General features: G+C 39.5%; 1 protein-coding gene across 7 annotated transcripts in view; it reads right to left on the minus strand.

Annotated features, from left to right (window-relative positions):
* The window catches only part of COL19A1 (collagen type XIX alpha 1 chain), a 364,360-nt gene that overhangs the window by 334,399 nt on the left and 12,749 nt on the right, over positions 1–17,212 (minus strand). The gene's annotated exons all lie outside the window — the stretch shown is intronic.

The following is a 17,212-nucleotide window of genomic DNA, read 5'->3' on the forward strand; positions in this document are numbered from 1 at the left end:
TTTCAACATCAACAGAAAGGATGTACACTCAGAGACCCTATCCAAAGGTCACCAACTTCAAAGACCAAAGGTAGAAAATCCACAAAGATGGGAAGAAATCAGCACAAGAAGGCTGAAAATTCCAAAAACCAGAATGCCTCTTCTCCTCCAAGGGATCACAACTGCTTGCCAACCAGGGAACAAAACTGGACAAAGAACGAGTTTGACAAACTGACAGAAGTAGGCTTCAGAAGATAGGGAATAACAAACTTCTCTGAGATAAATGAGCATCTTCTAATTCAAGGTAAGGAAGCTAAGAACCTTGAAAAAAGGTAGACAAAATGCTAACTAGAATAACCAGTTTAGAGAAGAACATAAATGACCTGATGGAGCTAAAAAACACAGCACAAGAACTTCATGAAGCATACACAAGTTTCATTGGCTGAATCAATCATGCAGAAGAAAGGATATCAGAGATTGAAGATCAACTCAATAAAATAATGAAAAGAAATGAACAGAGCCCCCAAGAAATATGTGATTATGTGAAAAGACCAAATCTACATTAGATCGTTGTACCTGAAAGCGATGGGGAGAATAAAACAAAGTTGGAAAACACTCTTCAGGATATTATCCAGAACTTCGCCAACCTACCAAGGCAGGCCAACATTCAAATTCAGGAAATACAGAGAACATTACAAAGATGCTCTTCAAGAAGAGCAACCCCAAGACACATAATCATCAGATTAACAAGGGTTGAAATGAAAGAAAAAATGCTAAAGGCAGCCAGAGAGAAAGGTCAAGTTACCCACAAAGAGAAGCCTATCAGACTCACAGTGGATCTCTGGGCAGAAACCCTACAAGCCAGAAGAGACTGGGGGCCAATATTCAACATCCTTAAAGAAAAGAATTTTCAACACAGAATTTCATATCCAGCCAAACTAAACTTCATAAGTGAAGGAGAAATAAAATCCTTTACAGACAAGCAAATGCTGAGAATACTACCAGCAGAGAATACTATAAACACCTCTATGCAAATAAATCAGAAAAATCTACAAGAAATGGATAAATTCCTGGACACTTACAGCCTCTCAATACTAAACCAGGAAGAAGTCCAATCCCTAAATAGATCAATTAACAAGGTCTGAAAATGAGGCAGTAATTAATCACCTACCAACCAAAAAAAGTCCAAGACCAGACAAGTTCATAGCCGAATTCTACCAGAAGTACAAACAGGAGCTCGTACCATTCCTTCTGAAACTATTCCAAACAATAAAAAGGGGGAATCTTCCTAAACTCGTTTTATGAGGCTAGCATGATCCTGATACCAAAACCTGGCAGAGACACAACTAAAAAAGAAAATTTCAAGCCAATATCCTTGATGAACATCGATGTGAAAATCCTTAATAAAATGCTGGCAAACTGAATCCAGTGGTACACCAAAAAGCATATCCATCATGATCAAGTCAGCTTCATCCTGGGATGCAAGGCTGGTTCAACATACACAGATCAATAAATGTAATTCATCACATAAACGGAACCAAAAACAAAAACCACATGATTATCTCAATAGATGCAGAGAAGGCCCTTGACAAAATTCAACAACTCTTTATGCTAAAAACTCTCAATAAACTAGGTATTCATGGAACATATCTGAAAATAATAAGAGCTATTAATAATGACAAACCCACAGCCAATATCATACTGAATAGGCAATAACTGGAAGCATTCCCTTTGAAAACCAGCACAAGACAAGGATGCCCTTTCTCACCATTCCTGTTCAACATAGTATTGGAAATTCTGGCCAGGGCAATCGGGCAAGAAAAATAAATAAAAGGTATTCAATTAGGAAAAGAGGAAGTCAAATTGTCTGTATTTCCAGACAACATGATTGTATATTTAGAAGACTGCATCATCTCAGCCCAAAATCTCCTTAAGCTGATAAGCAACCTCAGCAAAGTCTCAGGATACAAAATCAATGTGCAAAAATCACAAGCATTCCTATATACCATTCAGGACATAGGCATGGGCAAAGACTTCATGACTAAAACACCAAAACCAATGGCAACAAAGCCAAAATTGACAAATGGGATCTAATTAAACTAAAGAGTTTCTGCACAGCAAAAGAAATTATCATTAGAGTGAACAGGCAACCTATAGAATGGGAGAAAATTTTTGCAATCTACCCACCTGACAAAGGGCTAAAATATAGAATCTACAAAGAACTTAAACAAATTTATAAGAAAAAAACAATGGTGAAGGATATGAACAGACACTTCTCTAAAGGAGACATTTATGCAGCCAACAAATATATGAAAAATGCTCATCATCACTGGTCATTAGAGAAATGCAAATCAAAACCACATTGAGATACTATCTCATACTAGTTAGAATGGCAATCATTAAAAAGTTAGGAGACAACGGATGCTAGAGAGGATGTGGAGAAACAGGAATGCTTTTACATTGCTGGTGGGAGTGTAAATTAGTTCAATCATTGTGGAAGACAGTGTAGTGATTCCTCAAGGATCTAGAACTAGAAATACCATTTGACCCAGCAATCCATTGCTGAGTATATACCCAAAGGATTATAAATCATTCTAATAAAAAGACACATGCACACATGTTTACTGCAGCACTGTTCACAATAGCTAAGACTTGGAACCAACCTGGATGTCCATCAATGATAGATTGGATAAAGAAAATGTGGCACATATACACCATGGAATATTATGCAGCCATAAAAAAGGATGAGTTCATGTCCTTTGCAGGGACATGGAAGAAGCTGGAAACCATCATTCTCAGCAAACTAACACAAGAACAGGAAACTAAACACTGCATGTTCTTACTCATCAGTGGGAGTTGAACATCACACACCGGGTGGACTGTCGAGGGTCATGGGGTTAGGGGAGGGATAGCATTAGGAGAAATACCTAATGTAGAGCCTGCACATTCTGCACATGTACCCCAGAACTTAATGTATAATATTAAAAAAATTCACACTAACATGTTAATGACTATCAGCCTCACTTTCCTCCTTATTTGGCTTGAAAGACCTGGGCAATTTACAGAGTTCATTGTGGGTACTCAAAGGAGCCAAAGGGGCTGAGCACAGTGGCTCATGCCTATAATTCCAGGACTTTGTGAGGCCAAGGCAGGCCGATGATTTGAGGTCAGGAGTTCAAGACCAGCTTGACCAACATAGTGAAACTCCCTCTCTACTGAAAATATAAAAAAAATTAGTCAGGTGTGGTGGTGCATGCCTGTAGTCCCACATACTCAGGAGGCTGAGGCAGGAGAATTGCTTGAACCCAGGAGGCAGAGGTTGCAGTGAGCTGAGATCATGCCACTGCACTCTAGCTTGGCCAACAGAGCAAGACTCCATCTCAAAAAAAAAAAAAAAAGAAAAGAAAAGAAAAGAAAAAGAAAAAGAAAAAAGAGCCAAAGCAAGGCAGCTAGATCGTACTTGGGTATAACATGATTTTATTTTGATTACCTACAAAGAAAATATATACTTTAAAAAAGATGCTTACCCCTAAGAACGTCATCCAAGAGGAGTTAAGATCACAAAGCCTGCCACTCAATGGTAGAGTAGAAACCAAACACAAATTTCCCATAACCAATATTTCCCCCCCCCCCGTATTGAATATTGCTTCTTAAGAATAGCATACTGAAAGGCCAGGCGCAGTGGCTCACACCTGTAATCCCAGCACTTTGGGAGACCAAGGCAGGTGGATCACAAGGTCAAGATAATCGAGATCATCCTGGTCAACATGGTGAAACCCCGTCTCTACTTAAAATACAAAAAAATTAGCTGGGCATGGTGGCGCATGCCTGTAATCCCAGCTACTCAGGAGGCTGAAGCAGAATTGCCTGAACCCAGGAGGCGGAGGTTGCGGTGAGCCGAGATCGCGCCATTGCACTCCAGCCTGGGTAACAAGAGCGAAACTCCGCCTCAAAAAAAAAAAAAAAAAGAATAGCATACTGAAGAAATTCTTTTTTTTTTTTTTTTTTTTTTGTGATGGAGTCTCACTCTGTCGCCCAGGCTGGAGTGCAGTGGCATGAAATTGGCTCACTGCAACCTCTGCCTCCTGGGTTCAAACGATTCTTCTGCCTCAGCCTCCTGAGTAGCTGGGACAACAGGCATGTGCCACCATGCCCAGTTATTTTTTGTATTTTTAGTAGAGACAGGGTTTCACCATATTTGCCAGGCTGGTCTCCAACTCCTGGCCTCCTGATCCACCCACCTGGGCCTCCCAAAGTGCTGGGATTACAGGCGTGAGCTGCCGCGCCTGGCCAGAAATTCTCTTCATTCTTTAGTAGAAGTGCATTATGCTCCCACGCACAGTTTTAAACATGTGCTTAAACACACACACACACACACACACACACACACACACAATCACTTTTCCCCTTAATCTCTCTGTTTTATCCTACTGGTTTGACCTCCTATTATATTGCTAGGCATTCTTATCTTAAGATCAGATCACATCTTTTGTTAAATATTTTTCCTCCCATTCGTCTGATACTTTCTATACCCATTCGTATATTCTTTCTATAATCATTCATATAAATTCACCAAAGGCGTGTTGAAACCCTTCCTTTTCGCTTTTTTTCTTATTCCCTGAAAGCATGTTGAATTCTGTTTTTCTCTTCTCAAATGGCTAAGAAGCTCAGACCACTAAAATCCATTCTTTTAATATTTTGTTTTTTCAACTGATTTCATACCTAAAAGATCTGTGTATACGTTTCATACTCAGACTAAAAATGGACTAGTTGCTCTCTGGACACAGTGGCTTCTGGCCTTAGGAAAAGCCAGGGGATGAGGTCATTCTTTGTGCACTACAAAAACAAAAGGGAAAATCAAAGTATAGTCATCATGCAAAATAAATGTAAACATTTTCTGTTAATACTCTTTGCAGTTCAATGAGGCTTCTTAGTATTACTAACAGTATATACCAGTTTACCGATCGCAGGGAAAGAAAACATAATTTGTCTGGTCAACATATAATTTATATTTTAACTAAAATGCACTTATCTCCATACATCTGTACTTTAATAACAATGCATTTTGAATAATGCAATATTACAATATTCAATTAACTGTGGCTGGGCGCGGTGGCTTAGGCCTGTAATCTCAGCACTTTGGGAGGCCGAGGTGGGTGGATCACAAGGTCTAGAGATCGAGACCATCCTGGCCAACATGGTGAAACACCATCTCTACTAAAAATACAAAAAATTGGCCAGGCATTGTGATACACGCCTGTGGCCCCAGCTACTTGGGAAGCTGAGGCAGAAGAATCGTTTGAACCTGGGAGGCAGAGGTTGCAGTGAGCCAAGATTGCGCCACTGTGCTCCAGCCTGGCAACAGAACAAGACTCTGTCTCAAAAACAAAAACAAAAAAAAAACAAAAAACATACACACACACACACACACACACACACACACACACACACATACACACACTAAATTAACTGTGAAATAAGGCTTGCCAAGAGGTACTGAAGGGCATACATTCAGAAACCTATCTGTCTGCCTGATATCTGGGAAGGGTCCTACAAGGTAAAGGTTGATCATCTTCCAAGAGGTCTCACAGGACAGGATTTATGGCTTTGGTGAATTTATCAGAGTCCAAGGTCTAGCCTTTGACCTTGCAGGCTTAGAAAACTGATTTGGACAACACACAAAGCACAGATGCATTTCTCGGGAGCATGTACCCTCATACCTCCTCCCCCTCATTCACTTGACTCCAGTCTCCTAGTTTTTCTGGCTATTTTTCCCACATGCCAAGCATGCCTCTGCTTCAGAGCCTGGGGACCAAGTGACTGCTTTCCAGGTGTTCACATGCCTTGCCCTCACACTGCCTTCATGCCTCTGCTTAAATGTCCCCACATGAGAGCAGCCTTCCCTGACCACTATGTGTAATAAATTAACCTCTTCTCCCTCACATCATATAGAATTACTGGCTGGGCATGGTGGCTCATGCCTGTAATCCTAGCACTTTGGGAGGCTGAGGTGGGTGGGTCACCTGAGGTCAGGAGTTCAAGACCAGTCTGGCCAACATGGTGAAACCCCATCTATACTAAAAATACAAAAATTAGCTGGGCATGGTGGCATATGCCTGTAATACCAGCTACTTGGGAGGCTGAGGAAGGAGAATCATTTAAACCCAGCAGATGGAGGTTGCAGTGCCTAGGTCACACCACTGCACTCTAGCCTGAGCAATGGAAGCCAGACTCCATCTCAAAAAAAAAAAAAAAAAAAAAAAATTACCAAATAAAATACAGGATTCCCAGTTAAATGTAAATGTCAGATAAATAAAAACGTTTTTAGTATAAGTATGTCCCATGGAATATTTGGGACATACTTATGCTAAAAAAATATTTATTTTTTTAAGCTTCAAATTTAACTGGGCATCCTGTATTTTACCTGGTAAACTTAGTCATACAGCCACACTCTGTGAGCCCAGATATGATGGTAGCTTGGACTACAGAGAACACACTGAAAATGGAAAACATCTTCAATTTCATTGGAAGGAATTGAGAGATACAAGAACCAACAGGAAGTAATAAGGGATTGAATGTATGGAGGAGGGAGAGTTGACTTGCTTATCTGGATAAAGGTTAGTTGACTGAAATAAATCCAACTAGAAAAATAAAAGAAAATTTGGGGAATGCTGGGAAGATGGCCGCCTAAGAACAGCTCAGGACTTCAGCTCCCAGTGAAAGTGCAGAGGGTGAGTGAAGGCCGCATTTACAGACGAACTCTTATTGCCCACAGACCAGGAGATACCCAGGCAGAGGGGTCGCCAGTGTCGCAGTCCCAGCCGGTGTGGCTGTTTTGGCCCCTGTGGGGCTGATTCCGCCCGCGCGGCTGCTGTGACCACTCCCTGTTGCTGCGGTTCTCTGTACAAAAACCACTGGTCTGGGAGCCCTCTTAGCTGACGAGCAGAGCCCTGAGACGGCAGAGTTGCCCATTCATCTGAAATAGCGAGTCAGGCCAGGAGATTCCTAGGCAAAAAATCCGCCAGGAGCCGGCGCCGCAGTTCGAGCCGACTCCGTGAGTCGCAGTACAGGAGATCCCGGCGCCTTTTCAACAAGCGACCAGAACTCAGGGTCGTTCAACTTAAAAGAAAAGACTCGGAGTCAGGGAGCCAGGTGATCAGGCTCGGTTGGTCCCAGCCTTCCACCCCCAACAACAACGAAAACAAAAACAGTAATTGGAAACCCTCTGGGTTGAGCCCTTCAAACCAAACACAGCTGAACCTGGACGGCCCGGCTCGGTGGGGGAGGGGCTTCCGCCATTACTGAGACTCTCCACCGCTACGGAGGCAGGCCCCCGTTGCCGAGGCAACCCGCCGTTGCCGAGGCAACCTCCCACAACAGAGAGAGTCCGCCATAACAGAGGCGGGGCCACCGTTGCCGAGACAGTTCTAACTACGCCCATATAAGAAGGACTACAGGGAAGAGCTCAGGGCAGCTGGGCGGAGCCCACAGCAGCTCAGCAAAGCCCCTGCGGGCAGGCAGTGGCTAGGCCTGCTGCTAGCTGGGCGGGTCAGACCTGAAAGAAAAATCAAAAAAGGCAGTAGTGCAACGGAAACTCATAAAGCTCCAACTCCCTGGGACAGAGACAGACAACAGGTGGATAAACCCACAAAAATGGGAAGAAGCCAGCGTAAAAAGGATGAAAACTCCCGAAACCAGAACACCTCTCCTCCTAAAAGGGATCACAACTCCTCACCAGCAAGGGAACCAGACTGGATGGAGAAGGAGAGTGATGAAATGACAGAATCAGACTTCAGAAGGTGGGTAGTAAGAAACTACAGCGAGCTAAAAGAACATGTTCTAACCGCACGCAAAGAAAATAGGAACCTTGAAAAAAGATTGGACGAACTGCTGACGAGAATGGACAGCATAGAGAGGAGTATAAGTGAATTGATGGAGCTGAAAAACGCAACACGAGAACTTCGTGAAGCATGCACAAGCTTCAACAGCCGAATTGACCAAGCAGAAGAAAGGATATCAGAGGTCGAAGATCAACTCAATGAAATAAAAAGAGAAGGCAAGAACAGAGAAAAAAGCGCAAAAAGGACTGAACAAAATCTTCAAGAAATGTGGGACTATGTGAAAAGACCTAATCTACGTCTGATAGGTGTACCTGAATGTGATGAAGAGAATGAATCCAAGCTGGAAAATACTCTTCAGGATATTATCCGGGAAAACTTCCCCAACCTAGCAAGGCAGACCAATATTCAAATCCAGGAAATACAGAGAACACCACAAAGATATTCCGCAAGAAGAGCAACCCCAAGGCGCATAATCGTCAGATTCACCAAGGTTGAAATGAAAGAGAAAATGCTAAGGGCAGCCAGAGAGAAAGGTCGGGTTACCCACAAAGGGAAGCCCATTAGACTCACAGCAGATCTCTCAGCAGAAACCCTACAAGCCAGAAGAGATTGGGGGCCAATATTCAACATCCTTAAAGAAAAGAACTTTCAACCCAGAATCTCCTATCCAGCCAAACTAAGCTTCATAAGCGAAGGAAAAATAAAATCCTTTGTGAACAAGCAAGTGCTCACAGATTTCATCACCACCAAACCTGCTCTACAAGAACTCCTGAAAGAGGCTCCACACTTATAAAGGAACAACCAGTACCAGGCACTCCAAAAACACACCAAATGGTAAAAGAGCATCAACACAATCAAGAATCTGCATCAACTAACCAACAAAACAGCCAGGTAGCATCAAAATGACAGTATCAAAATCACACATAACAATACTATCCCTAAATGTCAATGGACTAAATGCCTCAATCAAGAGACACAGACTGGCAAACTGGATAAAAAGCCAAAACCCATCAGTGTGCTGTATCCAGGAAACCCATCTTACATGCAAGGATACACAAAGGCTCAAAATAAAGGGATGGAGGAAGATCTACCAAGCAAATGGAGAGCAAAAAAAGGCAGGAGTTGCAATTCTCATCTCTGATAAAATAGACTTTAAAGCAACAAAGATCAAAAGAGACAAAGAAGGACATTACATAATGGTAAAAGGATCACTGCAACAAGAAGAGCTAACGATCCTAAATATATACGCACCCAATACAGGAGCACCCAGATACATAAGGCAAGTTCTTAATGACCTACAAAGAGACTTAGACTCCCACACAATAATAGTGGGAGACTTTAACACCCCACTGTCAATATTAGACAGATCATCCAGACAGAAAATCAACAAGGATATCCAGGACCTGAATACAGACCTGGAACGAGCAAACCTAATAGACATTTACAGAACTCTCCACCCCAAATCCACAGAATATACATTCTTCTCAGCACCACATCACACCTACTCTAAAATTGACCACATAATTGGCAGTAAATCACTCCTGAGCAAATGCAAAAGAACAGAAATCATAACAAACAGTCTCTCAGACCACAGTGCAATCGAGTTAGAACTCAGAATGCAGAAACTAACTCAGAATCACACAGCTTCATGGAAACTGAACAACTTGCTCTTGAATGTTGACTGGATAAACAATGAAATGAAGGCAGAAATAAAGATGTTCTTCGAAACCAATGAGAACGAAGACACAACATACCAGAATCTCTGGGACACATTTAAAGCAGTCTCTAGAGGAAAATATATAGCAATGAGTGCCCACATGAGAAGAAAGGAGAGATCTAAAATTGACACCCTATCATCAAAATTGAAAGAGCTAGAGGAGCAAGATCAAAAAAACTCAAAACCTAGCAGAAGACAGGAAATAACTAAGATCAGAGCAGAACTGAAGGAAATAGAGACACAAAAAACTCTTCAAAAAATAAATAAATCCAGGAGCTGGTTTTTTGAAAAGATCAACAAAATAGACAGACCACTAGCCAGATTAATAAAAAAGAAAAGAGAGAATAACCAAATTGATGCAATAAAAAACGATAAAGGGGATATCACCACAGATTCCACAGAAATCCAAACCATCATCAGAGATTATTACAAACAACTCTATGCACATAAATTAGTAAACCTGGAAGAAATGGATAAATTCCTGGACACCTGCACCCTCCCAAGCCTAAACCTGGAAGAAGCCGAAACCCTGAATAGACCAATAACATGGTCTGAAGTCGAGGCAGCAATAAAGAGCCTACCACCCAAAAAAAGCCCAGGTCCAGATGGGTTCACAGCGGAATTCTACCAGACATACAAAGAGGAGCTGATACCATTCCTTCTGAAACTATTCCAGACAATCCAAAAAGAGGGAATCCTTCCCAAATCATTTTACGAGACAAACATCATCCTGATACCAAAACCCGGCAGAGACTCAACAAGAAAAGAAAATTTCAGGCCAATATCCATGATGAACATAGATGCAAAAATCTTGAATAAAATACTGGCAAACCGATTGCAACAGCATATCAAAAAGCTCATCCACCATGATCAAGTAGGATTCATCCCGGGGATGCAAGGCTGGTTCAACATACGCAAGTCCATAAACGTAATTCACCACATAAACAGAACCAAAGACAAAAACCACATGATTATCTCAATTGATGCAGAGAAGGCTTTTGACAAAATTCAACAACCCTTTATGCTAAAAACCCTCAATAAACTAGGTATAGATGGAACGTATCTCAAAACAATAAAAGCTATTTACGACAAACCAACAGCCAATATCATACTGAATGGGCAAAAACTGGAAGCATTCCCTTTGAAATCTGGCACTAGACAAGGATGCCCTCTCTCACCACTCCTATTCAATATAGTACTGGAAGTTCTAGCCAGAGCAATCAGGCAAGAAAAAGAAATAAAGGGTATTCAAATTGGAAAGGAGGAAATCAAATTGTCTCTATTTGCGGATGACATGATTGTATATCTGGAAGACCCCATCATCTCAGCCCAAAATCTCCTGAAACTGATAAACAACTTCAGCAAAGTCTCAGGATACAAAATCAACATGCAAAAATCACAAGCATTCCTGTACACCAGTAATAGACTTCAAGAGAGCCAAATCAAGAACGAACTGCCATTCACAATTGCTACAAAGAGAATAAAGTACCTAGGAATACAACTAACAAGGAACGTAAAGGACCTCTTCAAGGAGAACTACAAGCCATTGCTCAATGAAATAAGAGAGGATACAAACAGATGGAGAAACATTCCATGTTCATGGTTAGGAAGAATCAACATTGTGAAAATGGCCATACTGCCCAAAGTAATTTACAGATTCAACGCTATTCCCATCAAGCTACCAATGACCTTCTTCACAGAACTGGAAAAAAACACCTTAAACTTCATATGGAACCAAAAGAGAGCCTGCATAGCCAAGTCAACTCTAAGCGAAAAGAACAAAGCAGGAGGCATCACACTACCGGACTTCAAACTATACTACAAGGCTACAGTAATCAAAACAGCACGGTACTGGTACCAAAACAGAGATATAGACCAATGGAACAGAACAGAGGCCTCACAGGAAATACAACATACCCACAACCATCTGATCTTCGACAAACCTGACAAAAACAAGCAATGGGGAAAGGACTCCCTGTTTAATAAATGGTGTTGGGAAAACTGGCTAGCCATGTGCAGAAAGCAGAAACAGGACCCCTTCCTGACACCTTACACCAAAATTAACTCCAGATGGATTAAAGACTTAAACATCAGACCTAACAACATAAAAACCTTAGAGGAAAATCTAGGCAAAACCATTCAGGACATAGGTGTAGGCAAGGACTTCATGACCAAAACGCCAAAAGCAATGGCAACAAAAGCCAAAATAGACAAATGGGACCTAATCAAACTCCACAGCTTCTGCACGGCAAAAGAAACAGTCAGTAGAGTGAATCGGCAACCAACAGAATGGGAAAAAATTTTTGCAGCCTACCCATCTGACAAGGGGCTGATATCCAGAATTTACAAAGAACTAAAGCAGATCTACAAGAAAAAAACAAACAAGCCCATTCAAAAATGGGCAAAGGACATGAACAGATACTTTACAAAAGAAGACATACAGGAGGCCAACAAACATATGAAAAAATGCTCATCATCACTGGTCATCAGAGAAATGCAAATCAAAACCACATTGAGATACCATCTCACACCAGTTAGAACGGCGATCATTAAAAAATCGGGAAACAACAGATGCTGGAGAGGATGTGGAGAAATAGGAACACTTCTACACTGTTGGTGGGAATGTAAATTAGTTCAACCATTGTGGAAGACAGTGTGGCGATTCCTCAAGGACCTAAAAATAGAAATCCCATTTGACCCAGCAATCCCATTACTGGGTATATATCCAAAGGATTATAAATCATTCTACTACAAGGACACGTGCACACGAATGTTCACTGCAGCACTGTTTACAATAGCAAAGACCTGTAACCAACCCAAATGCCCAACGATGATAGACTGGATAGGGAAAATGTGGTACATATACACCATGGAATATTACGCAGCCATCAAAAACGATGAGTTCACGTCCTTTGTAGGGACATGGATGAACCTGGAAACCATCATTCTCAGCAAACTGACACAAGAGCAGAAAATCAAACACCGTATATTCTCACTCATAGGCGGGTGCTGAACAATGAGAACACAAGGACACAGGGAGGGGAGCACTACACACTGGGGTCTGTTGGGGGGAAATGGGGGAGGGGCGCGGGGTGGGGAAGTGGGAAGAGATAGCATGGGGAGAAATGACAGATACAGGTGAGGGGACGGAAGGCAGCAAACCACACTGCCATGTGTGTACCTATGCAACAATCTTGCATGTTCATCACATGTACCCCGAAACCTAAAATGCAATAAAAAAAAAAAAAAGAAAGAAAAATAAAAGAAAATTTGGCAAGGAGTAAGTTAATCTATAGTGGGAAAGAGAAAAAATTAAAAATGTTAAATTTGACGTGGCATTAAGAGATTCAAATGATTGAGTTATCGAATAGACAGAAATGAAATTCAAAAGAGAGGTGAGGGCTATGATGTACATTTGGGAATGACTGACACATAAATCCTATGTAAAACCATGGGAGGGATGAGATCACATAGTGAGTGAGATAAAAAGAGAACAGGCAAGAAGTGTCTCCTGAGAAAATGAAACACATCTCTTGTCCCTTTTCCTGCTTTGGTTTTCCTATCTCTTCATATCTTCAGAATTATCATATATGAAATTATTATTACATGTAAAGTCACATTTAAAATCTGCCTAGTTTAATAGAAGTTCTATTTAGCAGTCTTCTCTAATATGCATTACGAAAAATAATTTTCTTTACAAATAGTGACAAAACTCATGGCAGTTCTTTCCTCAAGGTTAGAGTAGGGGAAGATAAGGAGCAACAATATACCATAGGTAGAGAACTGGCTTATTTTCCTTTCATAAATGAATCAAAACAAGAGCCTTTAGGCATTTTGCATTTTTTAAAAATGTCTTCTTAAAAAAAGTCTCTTCATTTCCTTGTTACTAGTTGCCCTCAGCCCCCTTGTGTATGTCATACTTTGCCAATATATTTGATAAAGGAATATCGAGTATATCAGGTTGGGGAACAAAAACACTAGTTAACAAAAAATAGTTAAAGTAACACTGGACAAGAAAAACAATATGGAAGTGTGAACAAACAAGAAAAAATGGGAACACAGCTTTTTTTTTTCCTTTTTCTTTTCATTATGGAATCTCACTCTGTTGCCCAGCCTGGAGCGCAGTGGCGAGATATCAGCTAACTGCAACCTCCACTTCCCTGGTTTAAGCAGTTCCCTTGCCTCAGTCTCCCGAGTAGCTGGGATTACAGGCACACACCACTATGTCTGACTAACTTTTTTGCATTTTTAGTAGAGACGGGTTTCACCATGTTGGCCAGACTGGTTTTGAACTCCTGACCTCGGGCAAGCTGCCTGCCTCGGCCTACCAAAGTGCTGGGATTACAGGTGTGATGCATCACTGGCCACAGCTTTTTGTTTGTTTGTTTTGGTGAGGGATGGGAAGACCACAGCCCTTTTAACAGAGTGGTCAAAAAAGGTCATAGAATTTCCATTTCTTATCTTTGATCCAAAACATTTTTCTAATTCTTCCAAAGGAAAACACCTAGTTAGAAGCTATATTATTACCTAGTTAGAAGCTATTTTATCTAATCATGGTGAAGCTTTCCTCCACTTTCAAAACTTAGGAGTTACAAAGTATGTTTGTCAATGAAGGGTTTTTACATGGTACCAATATTGAACACAAGAAATTCTTAAAAACAGAAATAAAATCTCTATATAACGGCATACATTTTACTCTGAGTTTAAGAGTGAAATGTTTTCCAACTAGTAAAAGTTACATTTTGGAATAATAGCTTTTTCCCTGTAATTCCTTGTAATTCATAGAAAACTATCTTAGAAGGGTTTCTATGAATAGCTACAGGCCTAAATTTATAATCAAGTCAATCTGGACACTTAAAGTGAAGATTTATCATAATTAAAAGAAAATGTGTTATTTAAAAAGCATTCTGTCATTTCTACCTATTTGGCCTGTTTTTCTTTTAAACTCTGGGTTTCTGTTTCTTTAGTACCTTTACCTTAGAACAGATTAAAGAAAGTAGATGAAACTTTAATTATTTGATACATAATCTTCTATAATAGAGGAAAGAATTTTAAGCAACTAATTAACACAAGTTTTGAGATTTTCTAGCATTGTATATATTTTAACACAATTCTCTTCCCCACCTTCTTCTGACAAGTAACTGAGCTAAAACTGTCACATTCAAATGGAAGTTCATTTGCAGTAGGAAAATAAACAAATATATCTTAACCCATGATCTCAGTATGATAGTAAAATTGATGAAAGATTATGAAATGACTAAATTCCTAATACCTTCAAGATTTTAAAATTCAAGTTATTATTGAATCTCTCCATATTACTCTTAAATTATATACCAACTGGGACAATTCCAAGTAATTAAACATACTATAGTGTTAAGGTAAAGCAATTAAAAGACCCAATCTATCTGTCATATATTTAGGTTTAATAGTAAACTGTTGACAACTTCACAGACTCCAGTGCTGAAACCCTAGCCTCTCTCTCAGATTTGTTATATTTTATTTTTAGATGTAATCACTTCCCTCTGGTAAATGGTTAGTGACCACACGCGCAGGTCTGCACATGAGGAAACTAAAACGGGAACCTTGCACTGTGAATCAGATACACAAGACACGAGAAGGGTCTCCTTCCAGGCCATGCCCAGCGTGTCATACATATTCTTCAATAATCCCTTGGACGGTGCTGTGCTGACATTTTCAATTAATGCAAATGATACTTGAAGTTAAGCAATTTCCATCAAATGTTCAGTACGTGTTGCTTCACGAACACCCTCTACCAAATGGCATAATAAAAATAAACTTATTTTTTCTTTTATTAATTTCCCTTAATGCTTCATGTTAAGTGAATCTTGTTAGAGTTCAGATTAATTTTGAATTCAAACTGTTGAGAAAATCTTTCATAAAGATTAATTCAGCAAAGTAAATTGGACCACAATATATGGATTTTGGTAGCCCTATATATATCATATAATCTGATTAAAGACTTGAGATACTAGAGCTACAAAACCAAACATTCAGGGGAATCCCAAGATGGGGAAGTGTTAGCTATGCAAGATGATCATGTTCTAGACATCTGCTGTATAATATCGTGTTTATAATTAACAGTATTGTGTTATACACTTAAAAATTTGTTACAATGGCAGATCTCATGTTAAGTGTTCTTATCACAATTAAAAAAACAGTTACTAAAGGCAAACAATAAAATAAAATAACAACAACAAAAAAGGAAACTTGACCCAAAATGGAAGGTAAACAGGTGAAAAGAAAAAAGAAAACCAAAACATCTGGTAATTATCCAAAAGGTAAGTCTTTCTCTAAGAGTTTTCCACAGATATCCTGCATTAGATTCATCTGTGGAGCTTGATAAAGATGTAAATTACTGAATCCCACCCCAGTATGACCTGCAAAATGGGAATATGTGAGAGGAGGACTCAGGAATCAAATACGTCAGGATTCTTTTTCATGCTAAAATTGGAGAACTATTTATTTATGTCCTTCAAATCCTGAAGGACTTATCATCAAGAACATTTACTACCCCATTAGAATGTGCCTAAAACTGTCCCTATTCAATTAAAGATTCATTCATCCTTTTAACTAAAAAGTCGTGTCATCTCAGATTAAATTGCAAAGCACATTACCTACTCTATCTCCTAACAAAAAGATAAAAAGAAATTCAGAAGAGTAACAATAGTATCAGAATAAACTCCTCTGCCCTATACATCTCTTTTCCTTTTTTACATAGTTGCAGTTGCCATGAGTCACGGCTGATTAATTTCTCACTGAAGAAAGAAAGCATTTCCCCCACAAATTGTGTGACGGCCACAGGATGTCTTTTGTACAATAACAGAATAGTCAAATTTTCAAGTGAATTATTTTAGGAAATGCACCTTCTGCCAAATAATAAAAAATCATAAACACTTACATAACACTCAGAAAGACTAAGATGTGTTAGATCTTGATGAGTAATTGTATTCTATGTGTGTCTCAAACTCAAAAGTCTCTACTAGAGTGGGTTTATACTTATTTAGCAAAAATTATTGAAAAAAATATTCAAAAGAATAGGCAGAATAATACAGTCTCAGAATACATAATCATATATGATTAGCATCAGAATACATTATATGTGATCTTTGCATGGGCAAAATGAAGTTTCTCTTTCTCTAGCAAATAGCTTCCCCAATGTGTCTAATCAACCTTGTAATATGAATTACATTTAGCTAAGTAACTTATACACACTCAGTGTTCAAGAAAAGTCTGCCAAATTAACCACATAATCAATTTTAAAAAGCAGAGGTGAAGGTAAATATTTCAAATTGCCCTAAGCCTTCTGGAAATATTTATGAAAAGACTGATAAATATAATAATTACAAAATAAATATTGCCTATTTAGTTCAAAAAGTGCTCTAAAGATCTGTCAACTTTTTGTTTGCCTCATCTGAGATACTACAAAATGGACATAAAATTAATCTACATTTCCTTTTATACCTCCTATTTTTCACTTTTTCCTAATTAAGATTAGATATGTGCTTGTTAATCATGATTAGAATGAGTTTCCATATTTATAACTTGAATAAGTAATTCTTGAAGAAGGGAGAGATATACAATGTCATATATACACACACAGGCACACATGCATACATGTATATTTGTAAATATCAAAGACAAAAGGAAAAACTAG

The sequence above is a fragment of the Saimiri boliviensis genome, chromosome 4 (genome assembly GCF_048565385.1).
Source record: "Saimiri boliviensis isolate mSaiBol1 chromosome 4, mSaiBol1.pri, whole genome shotgun sequence".
Taxonomy (NCBI): domain Eukaryota; kingdom Metazoa; phylum Chordata; class Mammalia; order Primates; family Cebidae; genus Saimiri; species Saimiri boliviensis.